This window comes from Alexandromys fortis, unplaced genomic scaffold, assembly GCF_014885135.2.
Source record: "Alexandromys fortis isolate MF-2015 unplaced genomic scaffold, M_Fortis_MF-2015_v1.1 scaffold_254, whole genome shotgun sequence".
In the NCBI taxonomy this organism is placed as follows: Eukaryota; Metazoa; Chordata; class Mammalia; order Rodentia; family Cricetidae; genus Alexandromys; species Alexandromys fortis.
In genome coordinates, this window is record NW_026068130.1 from 539,951 (window position 1) to 558,866 (window position 18,916).

At 43.1% G+C, this 18,916-nt stretch overlaps 1 protein-coding gene across 2 annotated transcripts in view; it reads left to right on the plus strand.

Moving 5' to 3' along the window:
• The window catches only part of Stk25 (serine/threonine kinase 25), a 48,668-nt gene that overhangs the window by 6,409 nt on the left and 23,343 nt on the right, over nucleotides 1-18,916 (plus strand). The window contains exon 1 of one of the 2 annotated variants that reach the window (XM_050125957.1): nucleotides 5,013-5,175. The exons of the other annotated variant lie outside the window; for it this stretch is intronic. The gene's annotated coding sequence lies outside the window, so the exon portion shown is untranslated. Of the gene's footprint in view, nucleotides 1-5,012; nucleotides 5,176-18,916 lie in introns of those variants that run through there. 2 annotated transcript variants of the gene reach the window in all.

Genomic DNA, 18,916 nt, shown 5'->3' on the forward strand with positions numbered 1-18,916 from the left:
AAGACACCGATGACTAAACTAGTTAACGTTTCACTTTCCAGGCGACGTGAGTCATGAAGTTCCTGAATCACTTTTCTTTTTATTGGTCTGCTTGGGGCAACAGAATCTTGGGTTCCCTTGAGTCCACCAGCCATTTTTGGTCTCCCTTCACTGTGGAGCCCGACTCTTCTCTGTGTCTTTGGGGACGATGTATCTGAGCCCTCTGAGCTGGTCCCTGGAGTTAGATACACCCGTCAGTATGTCACCCGGTGTAATGGTTAAGTCGCTCTGGCGTTCCTGGGTACACTCCTGCTCTCTGTGTAAGTCATCGGACATCTCCAAAAGAGATAAATTCTTAGGTCTGTATGTAACCAGATGGTTTTCCCTGTTAAAAGTCCTCTCTTTGGGGGACCAGTACAATAGCTTTGAGATTGTGTACTGCTCTTGCAGAGGACCTGAGTTCGCTTCCCAGCACCCACATCAAAGAGCTCATACCTGCCCCAGTAGATCTAATACCTTCTTCTGGCCTCAGTCAACACATGCATTCACACATACATAATTTAAAAAAGAAACATATCTTTGAAATAAATCCTCATTTTTTTATAGAGCAGCTTGAGCAAGTAAAGCTAGGGCTGAGGTCTTCTATTCAGTGCAGACAGCAGCTGGCTTATTTTTCCCGATTGTGAAGCAGTATGTTCAGCGTTTTGAGCTGAGGAAGGGGCTCTGTCTGTCTGTCTATCTATCTATCTATCTATCTATCTATCTATCTATCTATCTATCATCTATCTGTGATCTATCTATTTTAGACAGCGTCTTCATGGAGCACAGGCTCCCCTCAAATTCACTAAGTAGCTGAGGGTGAGCTTGAACTCTTGATCCTCTATCTAGGGATCCCAGAACTCTTGCTTTCTGAGCGCTGGGGTTAGAGACCGGCACCACCATGTCCGTTTCTGTGATTACTTCTTTATTTGATTATGGGGGTAGGCAGTACCATGCCACGTGTGTGGGAAGTCAGAAGACAATATGTAAGATCTGATTCTTTCTTTCTGTTGCATGGATCCCAGAACTTGAGCTCAGGGTGTTAGACTTGGTGACAGGCCCCTCCCCTCTCCCTCCTGAACCACATCACTGGCCCCTGTAACTGTTTCTTGGAACAACCCTCTCTTCTGTTTAAAGGGTTTTGTTTGCTTATTCGTGTAATTGCTTTATTTGTAAACTACGTTATTATTTGTTAAAGGTTGGCCTCTCAGGTTAGACTTGCTAGAATAGATATCATAAGATTTTTACTTTGCAGTAGAGTTTTTTTTGTTTGTTTTCTGTTGTTTTGGGGAATAAGAGCAAAATTATCAGGCTTAGCATGTGGCAAGGTTTAAGGATGACTTTTAATGCGCCTAATGAATGAGTCTGATATGTAGACGTCTTCTACTTACTTACTGGCGTGCGTTGATTTTAAGGCTCTGGTTTTTCTTAAATGATTTATTCATGTTTATTTTATGTGCATTGATGTTTTGCCTGCATGTATGCTTTATGAGGGTGTTGATCCCTTGGAACTGGAGTTACAGACATGAGCTGCCACATGGGTGCCAAGAACTGAACTGGGATCGTCTAGGGGAGCAGCAAGTGCTCTTTTTGTTGTTTGGTTTGGTTTGGTTTTTCAAGACAGAGTTTCTCTGTTTAACAGCCCTCACTGTCCTGAAACTTGCTTTGTAGACCAAGCTGGCCTCGAACTCACAGATATCCACCGGTCTCGTTCTCCAGAGTGCTGGGATTAAAGCGGTGCATCACCAAAGCGCTCTTAACCACTAAGTCATCTCTCCCGCCCCAAGTCCCTGTTTAACAGTGTTGAGTTAGGTCCTTGTTGAGGTCAGGCTACCCCCTGTTCCAGTTACTCCATATTATATAAAATAGTGTTCTTTCAGGGCGTGCCCTTGAAGACTTTATTTTACAAGCAGTTTATAAACAAACTCTAGTCGGAGGGAGGGTGACTCAGGCCCTGGATGGACTTAAGAACACTGCCTGCTAGGCGTTACCTGCTTATGGCAGCCTGATAAATGAGTAATTCCGGGGAACAGACTGGAATAAAGGAACCTGCATTCACCTTGGCCAGATTACTAAGGGAGGGAGGGCAATATGACAAAATATTGTTATCGAAGCTGCTAAACCTTGGGAATTTATTGCTCTTCAATAAATTTGGACACTGTGGAAAGACACAGACATGTTCATCTATGTTTCTGACACAGAACATTTAGGGCAACCCTCTAACGCGGTGGTCTTCAACCTCTGGGTTGCAATCTTTGGGGAGGGGATCAAATGATGCATTCACAGGGGTTGCGTGTCAGATATGACAGTTATGAATAGCAACAAAGATAGTTTTATGGCTGGGAGTCACCATGCCATGAGGAACTGTGCACTAAAGGATCGCAGCATTGGGAAGGTTGAGAGCCACTGCTCTAACAAGTGCAAGTGTCCCAGATTGAGTTCCGTGGCATCAAGAGCCGACATTGCTGTTAGCTCCTCCTGGGTATTCTGACCACCCACATGCTGCAGACTCTCTGTTGGAGGAAGCCAGCTGCTGGCCTAAATACATCCTCTTACAAAACAGTGATGACTCCCCATGAAACCTTGTCTTTCTGTCACGTATAGGACAAAAAGCTGTTTGATTTATTTATTGATTAAGATAGAGAACAAAGCCCTATTATCTAAGAGAAATTCAATGTTTTATACGCCCCCCCCAATCAGGGCTTATCCAAGGCTCCTCACTGATGCCTGCAGTAACCGAGGGGAGATCCACCAGGGAAAATTGGTGAGCTTCAGTCTTCAAGAGCAGATATCACTGGAACAAGGACTGTCCTCCCTCAGGAGGTCAGGGCATCTTGGCTACACCGATTTTTCTCTGTGCAGGACAAAGACTTGATTTCTTAGAACTCTGCTGAGGATAGTTTTCTCAGCATGCATTTCCCACAGCAGTGCCAGAAACTGGTCCCTCTACAAAACTCTGTCTTTTATATGGGGTCTCTTTGAAGAGGACGGTTTGTTTGCCTGGGGGAAATGTATTATTCCCAGGACTAAAGCTGTCAAATGAGCTTAACTGTATGTCTGTACTCATTTCCCCTGGGCCTGTGGACTGTCTTTATTTTATCTCTGTTGTTGAAAAGTCAAATATATTTCTGGGCATGGTGGTGTACGTCTTTAATCCCAGCCCTAGGGAGGCAGAGACAGGTGGATCCCTGAGTTTGAGGCCAGCCTGGTCTACAGAGTGAGTTCCAGGACAGCCAGAGATATACAGAGAAACTCTGTTTCAAAAAAACAAATAAAACAAAAAACCGACAAAAAACAAAGGAAAAAGGAAAGAAAGGTCAAATAAAGTTGATTTGGAGGTGATTCACAGGTCTATTTATGAGACTGATGTCATGTCCTTCAGGGAGCTTTTAAAGGTTTCTATTAAGGTCCAGAACAGACTGATAAAATAAACATGGAGCAAAATTTGGTTTTAGGATTAAAAAAAAAGTCTTTATTTACCATACATATACTATCATTAAATTTATCTTTTGTAGTATCTTGAAACTTTAGGAAAACAAACATCATAAATTTTATTACATTTGTGTGTATAAATATATGTGTGTATGTATGTGTGTGTATGAGTGTGTATGTGTGTATATATTTGTGTGTGCATATGTATGTATGTGTGTGTGAGTATGTATGTGTGTATATATTTGTGTGTGTAAATATGTGTATGTATGTATGCGTGTGTGTATATGTATGTAGGTATGTGAGTGTGTATGTGTGTATGTGTATATTTATGTATGTGTGTGAGTGTGTGTATATATGTATGTATTGTGTATGTGTATGAGTGTGTATATGTATGTATGTGTGTATGTATATATATTTGTGTGTATATGTGTGTGAGTGTGTATGTATATGTGTGTATATATGTTTGTGTGTGTATGTGTATGTGTATATGTATATGAGTGTGTATGTGTGTGTAGGTCAGAGGACAACTTTCAGGATCTGGTTGCCTTCTACTCTGAGGCTCCTAGGGACTGAAGTCAGATTGTCAAGTGTTCTACTCACTTAGCAGTCTGCCAGCCCAGCATTATCTTCATGGACAATTTTATGTTTTTTTTTTTTTTTTTTTTTTTTGAGGGAGACTGTGTTGACCAGGTTGATTTTAAACTTGCTGTGATTCTCTTACACCTCCTTAGTGTAGAGATTACAGCATGTGCGCCATGCATAGCTTTTTAGGGGTGGTTTGGGCTTTATCAGCTGTGTTACAGCTTCTTGGCATGCAGCCAATAGGAAACACAAGTAACTATCAAGGTGCCAGGGGTTTTCCCCCCTTCTTTTAGTTCCTTGTTTTTTGTTTTACTTTAATGTTTATTTCATTTTTTTTAGATTTTATGTGTATGGGGGATGGGGTATGTACACGTGAGTCAGATGCCAGAGGAGCCCAGGGGTGGCGGGGATCCCTTGGAGCTGGAGCTACAGACAATTGTGAGCGTTGGACTTGGGTTCTGGGAGTTGAACTCAGGTCCTCGGCAAAAGCAGTACTCCCTCCTAACTACTTCGCCATCTCTAAAGCCCTCTCTTAGTTCTCCCTGGTTTAAGGAAACTTTCTACCAGCTGAGCTACATCTCCAGGCCCTGCTGACCCAAGCACACCTTTTCTTGAGACAGGCAATCCTCCTGCCTCAGCTTTCTGAGGACTGGGACTCTAGAAACTTGCCACAGAACTCGGCTTTCCAGTCTTTTTAATCTTGATTTGGTTGGTGTGATGGCTGTTCTTGGTTGTGAACTTGACTACGCCTGGAATTAACAAACCCCTACACTGGGGCACATCTGTGAGGGATATATGCTTAATTTGAAGTGGGACGATCCGCTTCTAATCTGGATCTTTGAGATAGGAAGACACACCTTTAATCTAGATCATTCGAGACAGGAAAACCCACCTCTACTCTGGGCCACACCTTCTGCTGGAAGCCTATATAAGGACAAGGAAGAAGGAAGCTTGCTCTTTGCCTGCTGCTCTTGCTTTGCTAGCAAGTGTCTGTTCCTTCACTGGCATTAGAGCCAACTTCTTCAGGGTTCCAGCATGTACAGAAGATGAACCGAGACACCAGCCTTGTGGACTGAACAACTGCTGGATTCTTGGGCTTCCCATCCACAGCCTGCTATTGTTGGATTAGCTGGACTGTGGTCTGTAAGTCATTCTAATAAATCCCATATGTGTGTGTGTGTGTGTGTGTGTGTAGATAGATAGATAGATAGATAGATAGATAGATAGATAGATAGATAGATAGATGATAGATTGTATAGGTTCTGTTACTCTAGAGGAGTCCAATACAGCAAGCTATCTGTACACTTTCTATGAAGAAATGTCTGCTTAAATTCTTTGCCCATTTTGAATTTTAGTTTAACACATCATTGCTGGGTCGCAGTTCTTTGTCTATTCAGGGTCTTAAACCTTTTCAGGTGTATAATTTGCAAACATTGTCTCCCATTCTGTGGGTTCTCTTTTCTCTTTTTGTATGTGTATGTGGGTGTGGCTCTCTCTCTCTCTTTCTCTCTCTCTCTCTCTCTCTGTTTTGTTTTCTATGTGTGCCTGTCTGTAGGCGGATACATCTGTATACATATCCATGAGTACAGTCACCCATGTAGGCATGTCCAGAGGCCAGAGATTCTTCAATTGATTCTCTGCTTCCTTTCAAGAATATTTATTATTATTGGTGTATATATAGGTGTATCTCTCTGTGTGTGGGTATATGCCACATGCGGGGGAGGGGTGCTCCTGGAGACCAGAAGAGTGTGTTAGGTCCTCTGGAGCTGTTGTTGGGGGACGGGCAGTTGTCAGCCACCTGACACAGCTGCTGGGAACTGAAGAACAGTAAGCACTCTCAACTGCTGAGCCACCTCTCCAGCCCCTCCCCATCATGGCGGGAGACAGGATCTCTCACTGACCCTGGACATTGTAGTTTCAGCGAGACTGGCTAGCCAGTGAGCCCCAGGGATCTCCCTGTCTCTGCCAGCCGGCACTGGAGTTACGTGTTTTGTTTTCACGTGAGGGCTGAGTGTCTGAACTCAGGTCCTTATGTTGGCCAAGCACGCACTTCACCCAGCGGGCCACCGCCCAGCCTTCTTTGTGTGTGCGTGTGCTTGTTTTGGTGTGTGTGTATGTGTTCGGGTGTGAGGTCAGGTATGCGTGTGTGTTCCATGGTATATGTTTAGAGGTCCGAGGATTCAGTCTTCACCATCCACATTTTTTGAGACGGTGTCCTTTATTGTTCCTCACGGTGAATACCAGGCTACCTGGCCTGTGATCTTCTGGGGGATTCTCCTGTCTCCATAACTCGTGTTGCTGGAGCACTGGAATTACCGACACCCAGCTCAGCTCACGTTCTGGGGCTGGGAACACAGGTGCTCACCCTTGCATGACGACTACTTTACCCAGCCCACTCTGTGTGTGTTCCTTAGAGGTTTATTTCATTTACGTGTATGAGTACTTTACCTGCATATACACGGCTGTGTACCGTGTGAGTGCCTGGTACCTGAGCAGAGACAGTTATGAGCTACCTTGGGTTCTAAGCACCAAACCCAGGTCCTCTGTAAGAGCAAGCAGCCAGCGCTTCTAACCTGAGTTATCCTTCAGCCCCTTTGTGGTTTTTGTTTGCTTGTTTTGATTTGTTTTTTTTTTCTGAGACAGGGTCTCCCTTTGTAGACCAGTCTGGCCTTGAACTCACTATGTAGGCCAGGCTGGCCTTGAACTTAAGATGTACACCAGGCTGGCCTCTGTCTCAAGTGCAAAGATTATTCCTCTTTGGGTGTTTTGAGAGTGGGTCTTGCGATCTGTAGCCCTGGCTGACTTTGAACTTGCATGGATTCTTCCAACTTTACCCTTTCTCAGGACACTCATTTACATAGGTTTTGAAGTTACTTGTGTCTATCTTATCAGCTGGTTGTGCCCGGAACTACCAGAGGACAATCACGGTGAGCTTGCAGCTGGCACAGGGACACGTTCCTGTGTGTCTTCTGGGGGCCGATCGCTGGCATTTTCTGTGAGGAAAAGGGGAAATCTGGAATCTTGTCCACTCTTACCTAGTGGGCACCTTTGCTTTAAGTTTTCTGTTGTTGCTCTTAGTGAGAGTCTCACGATATTGTCCTGGCTGGCCTGGAATCTGCTTTTTCTACCAGCGTAGCCTCAGACTTGAGGCCGCCGCTTGCTCATCTGTAACAGTGAACTCACAGCGCCGTGCCTCTGTGTCAGAAGTTCTTGTCTTCCAGACACACACACACACACACAACACACACACACACAGATCTAGGGGCTAAATGGGATCTGAAACTAGAGTCACAGAATATTTTAAAGATGCGCTAGACAAGCAAAAACAGTTTCAAAATGGAAAGTCAGCTTTAGGCAGTAGTCTGGACTGGAAAGCCAGGTTTAGGTGGTGGTCTGGACATTGCTGCCAACTCAGATAAGCTCTGGCTATAAGGAAGTCTTGAACACCCTGGCAGCTTCTGCCATGGCTCAGGATAATAACAAACCCTCCTCCCAAGTATGAGTCAAATGAACTGCAATGCGGAAACACTGAGAACCTGACCACTGTAAATGCTGTCTCAGGGGCAAAGAGACCCCACCTCCTGGGAGTGAGGGCAGGGATGTTAGTTCCATGGAGGGCAGTGTCCCCTCTAACATTTCAGATGTTTTGCACGCATTGACTCAGTGAGTCCCTTCCAGGAAACGTCCCTGTGCTCTCCTGTGACATCATCACAGGGGTCACGGTACAGCAAAGGTCAGGACACACCCCAAGCTCATCACAGAGATGCAGTCCATCCATAGGTATTGGCCTAGATTTAGAATCCCATCTGTTGTCAGGAAGATCAGACAGGTGTCCTATGTGAGATGTTCTGCGCGTGCTGTGCAGTGGGGGAGGGCACGGGATGCCTTTGTGTGCACTTCTATGTGTGCCTGGGAGTCTTCAAAGACCCCTGGGGCTGGTAATAGCTGCAGCTTTGAGAGAAAAATCAGACAGGAAGGGTGGGAAAACGACTCAATTCCAGAGTCAATGAGCCTTCCTTCCTTCCTTCCTTCCTTCCTTCCTTCCTTCCTTCCTTCCTTCCTTCCTTCCTTCCTTCCTTCCTGTCTTCCTTCCTTCTTTCTTTTCTTCCTTTCTTTATTTCTTTTTTTATTCTGAGACCCAATGCTTATTTTAATAGAAATTTTGTTTGGAGTTTTTACATTTCTCATGTGAATTAATCTTAATCCTATGCCCCATGGGTTGCCCAGTTCTGGGGAGCAAGAGAGAAAAGAGGGATAGCAAGTGCCCAGCTTTCCTCGGTGTGTGGGAGCCTGAGTGTCATGCCTTTCTCCTGTCCTGTTTGGGTTCCAGGAAGGAGAGCAGGTGGACTCTCACGCTTGAGCTTCTCCTGTCTACTCTTTCCGCAGGGGCTACAAGGGAGTAACAGAGATGGGGAGAGAGGATAAAGCTATCAGTCAAAAAAGACTAGAGCCATTGTGACAGCTATTCTTGGTTGTGAACGTGACTGCATCTGGAATTAATTAGAACCCCAAAATGGAGGGGCACACCTGTGAGGGATTTTTGCTTAATTTGAAATGGGAAGATTTACTTTTCATCTGGATCATTGAGGTAGGAAGACACACCTTTTGTTATTTGAACTGGGAAAACTCACCTCTGCTCTGGACTGCACCTTCTGCTGAAGCCTATATAAAGACAAGGAAGAAGGAAGCTTTTGCTCTTTTCCTGGTTGCCCTTGCCTTGCTAGCAAGTCCATTCCTTCACTGGCATTTAGAGTCTACCTCTTCAGGATTCCAGCATCTACTGAAGACCAGCCGAGACATCCAGTCTCGTAGACTGAGCAACTATTGCGTTCTTGAACCTTCTGTTCATAGCCAGCCATTGTTAGATTAGCTGGACCACTGCCTGGTCATTCTAATAAATTGTATAAATTCCATAGATATAGTGTTGATATATATTATATACCTATTATATATATATATACATATATATAATTTTTTTAGACAAAATTTATTTGTGTAGCTCAGGCTGATCGGTGGTCTGACTGTCTCTGCCTCCTGAGTGGGGATTAAAGGTGTGTGCCACCACTGTCTGAGCTTCACAACAGACACATGTGTCACCCCCTCTAAAGGTGAGGGTACTATGAAGGAAAGAAATGAGGGGTCTGCAGCTCCCATGCTGCCCTAGCAAAAACTCCAAGGACATATTTCACAGAAATAGAAAAAATAGTTCTAAGTTTCATATGGAGTCACAAAGGATCTCAAGTAGCTACGGACATCTGGAAAGGCAAACAGCTGAAGCAGGACTGGATGGCATACACATGTCATCATCCCTAGAGGAGACATGGAGGCAAAGAGAATCATGGCTTCAAGGCCAGCCTGGGCTAAATAGGGAGACAGTGTTTCAAAAAGTATGGGTATCCTGAATTCTATCCCTAGCACTGGCAAAAAACACAAAACAGATGGAAGGGGCTGAAGAGAGAGCTCAGTGTTTAAGAGCACTCATTAGTTTTTTATATGACATGGATTCGATTCCCAGAACCCACATGGTGGCTTACACCATGCATAACTCCAGGTCCAAAGGATTTGACACCTTCTTCTGACCTCCACGGGCACCAGAAACACACATAATGGTACATATACATACGTCTAAGCCAAACACTCACACATAAAATAAAAATATATACAAAAAGAAAGAAAGTTGGAGACATCTTGGGGCCACATTTCAAAACTATAGTAATAAAAACAATAAGATATTGGAGTAAAAACAGACATACAGGCAAATGGAACAGAAGAAAGTCCAGGGGGAAAAAACCGTACAAATACATGGTTTCTGTGGTTTGAATGTTTATCCCCTTCAAAACTCATGCTGGAGTTTAATAAGCATTGCAACAGCCTCAAGAGATAAGACCCTCAAGCAGCACCTGGGCTGTGAGGGTTCCAGCCTCAGGAATGGACTAATGCCAAGGGAACGACACTCGGCTGTCTTGCTTCTGTCTCCTTGTCCTCCCATTGTGGAAAAATGCAGTAGGGAAGCCGCGTCATACGCCAGCATATTGATCTTGGCCCTTTCAGCCTTCAGATATGGGAGAAAGAAATGTCTTTCTTACAAGTTACACAGCTTTGAATGTTTGGTTATAGTAGACCTGACTACAGACAGACTCAGGCAGCAGTCAGTCTTCAACAAAGCTCGCGGGAATACACAGAAGGGAAAGACGGTATCACCAACATGCAGTGCTGAGAAAATGGATAGCCATGTACAAAAGAAGCTGTATCCTTGCCAAATAAGAGGCACAGAAACCAACACCAAATAGACCAACGATTTACACACCTGATCTAGAAACCACAGGACTCCTAAAAGTGCAGAGGGAATCTCCTTGCCATTGGTCATGGTAATGATTTTTCTGAATGTCATTCTAAAAGAAAAACCACAAATGGGACCTGGGTTAAATCCCCAGCAATGCATAAAGCAGGCTTGCAGGCTTGATAGTGCAAGTCTTATAATTATAACACCCAGGAAACAGAGACAGGATTATCAGAAATTCGTGTGTGTGTGTGTGTGTGTGTGTGTGTGTGTGTGAAGTTTATGCATAGTGGGGGAAATTATCATAATAAAGAAGAGGGGCCAGGCAGTGGTGGTGCACCCCTTTAATCCTTTAATCCCAGGCAGAGGCAGGCAGATCTCTGTGAGCTTGAGGCCATCCTGGTCTAAAAGAGCTAGTTCTGGGACAGGCACCAAAGCTACAGAGAAACCTTGTCTCAAAAAAAAAAAAAAAAAAGGAAGAGGGAGCCTAAGATTGTGAAGTAGAAAAATATACATCCAAGCATGTATACTATACAGGAGAGAGGAGGGGGGAGAGGGAGAGATCCCATAAGTAACCTGACATCACTGATGGTTGGGGTTAAAGGTCATCAGTAGAGGTCTTGCTTATCGCTCTCATGGCTCTGGGTCCCATCTCAGCACCGCTGTGCTGCTCCGGCTATTTCTGATGAGATTATTTTTCCCTTGTAGATCGCAGTTTCTGTCTGGCTGTCACACTGCCTGATACGATCTCTTTATCCCTGGAGTTGTGCAGTTTCGTTGGGTTGCTGTAGAAGGGGGTTGGTTTTTATTTATGCTGCTGACCTGTGAAGGGCACTTTTAAGAGCCTTTGTGCCTTTCTTCAAGTCTGGAAGGTCTTAGTTGGTATGTTTTCAGACAGTATCAGGACCTGCAAGTCACACCGGGTGAAGACTAGGTGGAAAGCATTGCAATGTGAGCCTGGAGTCTCAAAAACTCCCTATGGGGTGTGTGTGTGTGTGTGTGTGTGTGTGTGTGTGTGTGCGTGTATGTGTGTGCATGTGTACATGTATGCCTATGTGTGTGTTCTATGTGGTTGCATGCGTGTGCATGTGCATGCTCACACACTTGCATGCAGAGGGCAGAGGTTGACATTGAGTGTTGTCTTCGGTCCCAGTCACCTTATCTTTTGAGACAAATTCTCTCAGTGAAGTGGAGCTTGTTAACTTGGCCAGCTGCTTCCTGCTTTCCTCTTCCCAGATTACAGAAGTGTTCCACCTTTCTTGGCTTCTATGTGGGTTCTGGGAATCTGAACTCAGGTCCATGTTCTTGCATGGACAAGTGTTTTGCCAACTGAGCCATTTTTCCCACTCTCAAAAATTATCCACCAAAGAAAATCTCCTAGTACCTTGTCTCCCACCCCTTCTCTGTGGTGGAGGCAGGGGTCACACTGCCGTATTTGCTCTTGGTGGATCATAACTAAGGGGTCCTTAGACATTTGGTGGCCGTAAAACCTCAGTGAGGCTTCCCTGGCTCTGCTTCTCCTGTAGGTTCAGTTTCCTGCTTTCCCTTTACAGTTAAGACTGGGAAAGTCCTCGCACTCTGTTCTGAAACCACAAGTAAATATTTCTTGTCTAGCTATAGTGTAATTCTAAGCGTTGAAAATCACCTTACAAACTGGTGTGCTATGTTGTGGGATAATCTTTTTGTACGCTGTGAAGATGTGTTTCTGCTAAGGCACCTTCTGATTGGTTTAATAAAGAGCTGAATGACCCATAGTGAGGCAGGAGAGGATAGACGGGACTTCAGGAAAGAGATAGGAACTCTGGGAAGAAGAGAGGTAGGTTTTGCCAGAGAGACCCGGAACAAGTCGGAGGTATAGTGTGGAGGAGAAGAAACAAGCCATGTGACAGACATAGATCAGTATGAATAGTTTAATTAAAAAGTGTTAGTTGGGAACAAGCCTAAGCTAAGACCAAGGTTTCAGAATGAATAAGAAGCCTCCATGTCATTATTTGGGAGCTGGTGGTCCAAAGAGACACTGGCTCCAGTGCTTACACCTTTAATCCCAGCTCTTGGGAAGCAGAGGCAATTGTAACTCTGAATTTGAGGCTTGTCTACACAGTGAGCTCCAGCTCAGGGATACATAATGAGACCCTGTGAAAATGAAGAAAGAAAGAGAGAAAGAGGGACAGAGAGACAGAGAAAGAAAGAGAAGGAAGAAAGGAAAGGAAGGAAGGAAAAGAGAAAGAAAATCACATTTAATATTTTATTGTTATTGCTAAGACATCATTTGTTGCTGATCTGGGATAAACATAAGAAACATCCTCACCATAACAAAGCATATTTGCTAGAGAAGGCTTTCTTTTCAAAATTACCTTCATAGCAGAGGTTGTAACTCAGAGGTTGTGTTTACCTAGCTTGTGAGGTTCCCTCTCCAACACTGCAGCAAGTGCCAAACGTCCCATCCCTCATGTTTTCACAATGTAACTGAGATTTGGGCAGAATCCCTAAGATCTCACACTCCTGCCTCCAGGAAGGATTTTGATGCTTTCTTCCATTTAACTGGGTTGAGTGTGTAACTGACAGAGAGGTTGCATTTCTTATGATTATAAGTCAATAAAAAGTATTCTGCCTTACTCTATTAGAATGTCGATCCTTGGAAACCCTTGCTCTGGCCTGAACTGTGTTCCCCCACCTCATCCGATGAAGCCCTGTGTGGTGGTTTGAATGAAAATGGCTCATAGGTACTATTAGGAGATGTGGCCTTGTTGGAGTAGGTGTGGCCTCGTTGGAGTGGGTGTGGCCTCGTTGGAGTGGGTGTGTCACTGGGAGCGGGCTTCCAAGCTTCATGAGCTCAAGATGGACCCAGTGTCTCTCTCTGCATGCTGCCTGCGGATCCAGATGTAGGACTCTCAGCTATCTCTCCAACACCGTGTGCCCTGCGTGCGGCCATGCGTCTAGCCATGATGATAACAGACTAAACCTCAGGACTGTAAGGCAGCCCCAGGTAATGGTTGCCTTTATAAGAGTTTCTGCGCTGATAGTGTCTCTTACAGCAATAGAAACCCTAACATAGACCCCCTGAGTCTCAGAGAGACTATATTTGGAAAGGGAGTCTCCAAGAGGTGAAGCTAAATAAGGTCACAGCGTGGAGACAGTGATAGGAGTTAGGATTTTTTTTTTTGATACAGGGTTTCTCTCTGTAGCCTTGGCTGTCCTGGAACTCACTCTGTAGGCCAGGCTAGCCTCAAACTCACAGAGATCCTACCTCTGCCTTCCGAGTGCTGGGATTAAAGGCCTATGCCACCACCTCCAGGCTGTGATAGGATGTCTTAAGGAGAATTGCCAGATCCCACCCTCTTTCAGTCCTGAGAGCAGTGAGCAGGCAGTGGTACACAGCCCACCTGGCCAGGAGCTGAACTAGCTACCCTCTTCATTTTGGACTTTCCGGCTTCTAGAACTGCGGGAATAGATTTTGTTTGTTTTGTCAAGGTGATCAGGTTTTGGTATATATATTGTTATAATCTCTGAGCTGACACATACAATCTTCGTATTCCTCCTGCCCAACCCATGGTGAGGAGTGTGTAGAGTTCAGAACCGGGCAATGGATCCCCTGGAGTTGGAGTTACAAGCAGTTGTGAGCTGCCCATGTAACTGTCAGCTAGAAACCAATCTGGTGCTGGAAACCAAGCTCAGGTCCTTTGCAAGAGCAGTAGGTGCTCCTAACTGCTGAGCCAACTAAAGTCCTCTATCTATCTATCTATCTATCTATCTATCTATCTATCTATCTATCTATCTATCTTCTCTCTCTCTCTCTCTCTCTCTCTCTCTCTCTCTCTCATTTATTTTGTTGTAGGGTATTCAGACATACTGTGAACCCTGAGTTTACATTTGTGTTAATTAAATAAAATCAACCTTGGGTCAGGAGGCAGAGCCAGCAAGTAGTTGACAGAAAGTAGTCACAGAGAGTCAGAGGGAGTCTGGAAGATGGATAGAGATGCACAGGAAGGAGTAGGGAGGAACTTTATGTGTGGCAGTGCTTTTGGTTTTTTGTTTGTTTGTTTGTTTTTTGTTTGGCGGAGCAGAAGGATACACTCTGAGACATCAGTGAAGAGGGAAGGTCAGCAAGTTGCTCCTCAACCTCTCTGAGCTAGCAGGTTTTCACCCCAGCCTCTGATTCCTGAGTCTTATTGCTAAATAGAATAATAAAGGTTTAGTTAAAAACTGTATTTGGTGGCAGTGGCAGGAGGTGAATCTGGTGGGATATAAAAGTCCCACTGTTTCATTGCCTGAGTGTTGTAATAGGAGCTGTGGGGCTGCATCCCCAGCACCCCGGCCGCCTGCTAGCTTATGCCCCGAAATAATTACACGGACACTGTATTCTTTTAAGCACTGCTTGGCCCAATAGCTCTAGCCCTTACTGGCTAATTCTGATATCTCGATCAACCCATCTCTAATAAACTGTGTAGCACTGGTCTTACCGGGAAAGATTCAGCATGTCTGACCTGGCGGCTTGCTTCATCACGTGCGTCTCCCTAGGAGAGGGGAGCATGGCCTCTGCTCCCGAGAGCAGAGCTGTCGAGTCTGAGCTCACTTCCTCTTCCTCCCAGCATTCTATTCTGTCTACTCCACCCACCTAAGGGATGGCCTATCAAAATGGGCCAAGGCAGTTTGTTTATTACCAATGACCTTCCTCCATCACCTGAGAAGTAATCCAGTAACTTCAGAGCTACAATTACTGGTTGAGACAGCTGTAACTGCTGTGACTGTGGAAAAACATCAATTTCTTTATGTGATTATTCTTTTTATTTTTCCTATTTATTTTCTGGGAGGCAGAAGCAGGAGGATCTCTGTGAGTTTAACACCAGCCTGGTCTAAAGAGCGAGTTCCAAGACAACCAATAATATACCCCCACCCCAAAATAAAATAAATAGAGAAGGAAAGAAAGAAAGAAAGAAAGAAAGAAAGAAAGAAAGAAAGAAAGAAAGAAAGAAAGAGAAGAAAATATCTCCACGAGCTTGTAGATAGCCTGTAGGGAAATTTTCTTAATTAGTGATTGATATGAGAGGACCCAGCCCATTTTGGGTGGAGCCATCTCTGAACTGGGATAAGAATGAAGGCTGAGCAAGCCACGAGGAACAAGCCAGTAAGCAGCACACCTCCATGGCCTCTGCATCACCTCCTGCTTCTATGTTCCTGCTCTGTTTGAGTTCCTGTCCTTTCTTTGATAATGAACAGTGATATGGAAGAATGAGTGAAACAAACTCTTTCCTTACTAGTTTGCTTGGGTGATAGTGTTTCCTCACAGCAACAACAACCCTAACTAGGATAGACGTCAGTGCCAGGGTGGGGAGTTGTTACGACAGACCTGCCCATTGCTTGGGGATGATTGTGAGAGGACTTTGGAACTTTGGGCGGGAAAACCACTGAGTGTTCATACCTTGGTGAGCTGTTCTGCAGGAGCTTGGACGATAAGAATATGGACAGCAGCACAGATAATGGAGCTGTAGTTTTTATCTAAGTTGTTCTATTACCAATAAAGACTAAGGAGTCAGATATTGGAGTGAAAACTTGATAGATCAAAGAAACAGTGGAGGAGTGGCCAGCTGACCTTCTCTCCACATTTCCCAGATCAAAAAGAGGCAACTCCCCCACACCTCAGATCTCGAAGTCCCTCCCTACTCCTTCCTATCAGTATTCTGGGTCCTCCATATTCTCTATGGCTACTTTTTGTCAACTAGTGACTGTCTCTGCCTCCTAATTCAAGGTTAACTGTATTAACACAATCTTGGGGTGTTACAGTTTGTTCAAATGTCCCACAACATTTCTCCCTTTTTTGTCTAATTAAAAGAAAAGCTTTTAACTCTAACACAGTAAAACTATACAATAAGATCAATAATCATGTATTGTCTAAATAAAAAGGAAATGTTTTATCTCTAACACAGGAAAACTACATATAATAACAATTATCAGATAAGATTATATTCATAATGTCAAGTTCATTTGTATTTGGCAAATTCAGAGAAAATATTCTATTATCTATCCTATCTTGATGAATCCAAAGTTTTATACCTAAACCACTTTCTATCATAGCTTCTATTACTATCCTAAAATATCCTTTTAGATCTTAAAACATTTTCTTAAACGAACAACTTAAGCCTTTATGTCTCTCAGCCTTATATACTTTACATTTCTTTTGTAAGCTTCTTTTCTAAATTTTGTAACAAAGAAAATGATGTAATTATCTAGTCTTCAACCCCATCAGAGACCAAAGAAGGATAAAATATTACCTGAGCAAAGAGGAAGTGTGCAGTAAACAACTTCCAAAACTATAGAAAGACAGAGACAGCTGACTGCCTAGATAGTCACCCAAGATTCTTCTGCAACATTGGGGCATCCATCTTCAGCTTACAGACCTAGAATAGCTGACAGACTTTTCTGTGAAGCAGGATTTTTTTTTTTTTTGTTTTTCGAGACAGGGTTTCTCTGTAGCTTTGGTGCCGGTCCCGGAACTAGCTCTTGTAGACAAGGCTGGCCTCGAACTCACAGAGATCTGCCTGCCTCTGCCTCCCGAGTGCTGGGATTAAAGGCATGCACCACCACTGCCTGGCTGTGAAGCAGGAATTTTGAAGGACTGTCTGACCTTGTCTTGGCAAAGTTCAGCAGTCAATTTCTGTGTGTCCTGCTTATACAATTTTGATAGCATATGATCAGCAGTCAAGAAAAGCAAGTTTTTTGCTCAGTGGCTAGCCTTACCACAATGCAAGCAAACTCCATATGGAGGTTCTTTGATGCCCATTATCCTTTTTTTTTTTAAGTTGATTAGTGCTGTTAGGAACAGACTTATCTCACTATCATGAAAAAGCTTATGTTATTAAAACATCTTAAATGCCACATTTTGTAGGTCTCTGAAGTGTTTGAAGACCACCTATATATCTAAAATATATTTGTTTAACCTTGAAAATATATCTAACATGACTACAAGTTTGATTGTTATAAATGACTAACTATCCACCTGCATTTCTTAATTATCATAAACAGTTTGTAATAATAGCTTTCAAGGACTAGAACTTTTTATTATAATTTTAAATGAGTTGGTTAGGTAAAATAACTTATAGTATGTTGTAACAAAAATAACCATAAATTTGTATATACAAAAACCCATACCAATATAAAATATTTAAAACTAGTAGTTGTTTTTAGTTTAAAAGTAGATCCAATAATTAACCCATTATTCTATCATTCCTATATTCCCTTTTATATGCTTTTTTTTATATACTTTTCAGAAAGAGATTCCTGAGTCTAACCTCCTTTGCTTTGATTCATCCCTGGCCATGATCAATAACAACTTGCAATTGGCCCTCCCTAAATAATGACAAACATCCATAACATCCAAACATCAAATAACCAAGACAACCTACCCCAACTCTCGGGAATGTGGGTGTCATGTTCTTAAAATTACTTCCTGCTGTCTGGGGAGGCAACAGCATCTTTAGGGGACCCTGAGAAAATTGGGATAATGGTCAAGTCCTGGCAGAACAAATCCCTGCCCTGACCTAACTTTGGAGGGGTTCCCTTTTGGGGGAAGGTGGTTTATATCTTTGTTAAGACAAATGTTTTTGGCAACAGATATAGTATTATATTTTAATAATAAAAATTATTTTCTTATACCTGACCTAATGAAAGGCATTTATTAGTCTTATAAGTTAGCATAGGTAGACTTTTCTTCCTACCAACTTGCTCCCAAATAACCACACAGAGACTTTTGATTAATTATAGATGCTCAGCTGATAGTTTAGGCTTGTTACTAACTAGCTCTTTCAACTTAAATTAATCCATATTTCTTATCTATATTCTGCCACATGATGGTACCTTTTTTCAGCATGGCATGTTCATCTCATGCTTCCTATGTGTCTGGCTTGCAACTCTGCCCTCCTTCTTCCCAGTGTTCTCTCACTCGAGCTCTTCCGCCTAACCTCTTTCTGCCTAGCTATTGGCTGGTTGGCTCTTTATTAAACCAATGAGAACAAAACATCGTCATAGTGTACAAAAGGGTTATTCCACAGCAGATTAGTTTAGATTGAATGATCAAGTTGTTTGATGAATTATTACCTTTCCTAATCAAGCAATCTCTGCTGTTGGAGTCTAATATTTATTAGTCTTGAAGGTATCCGTGACTTTTATTTTCCTGTGGAAACAAAGAAAAAAACCTATTTGCCAATGTAACACATATCCTGGTTTTCATTCTGAGGTTAACATATCTTTAAAATACATAAGCTTATTTAAAGTTAATAATGCATTATATAATTTTCCTCTGGGGGGTCTTTATTACCCCTTTCTGTTTTTTTTAAAGATTTATCCATTCTTTGAGATTTCTTTTTAATAACAAATACAAGAGAATTCCAAGGACTGGTCAATTCAATATGTTGAGCATTTAGCTGTTCCTGTACTAGCTGGTCTAATTTTTCTGATGTCAAAGGCCATTGTTCCACCCACACAGGTTTGTCAGTTAGTCATTTTAAAGATAGGACTGTTGATCCTTTGAAAGACCAACAGCGGTTGTGCCCTGCTAATGTACAACCGGAATAATCTGTGACTGTTTTTGATAATACATTTTAATATTTC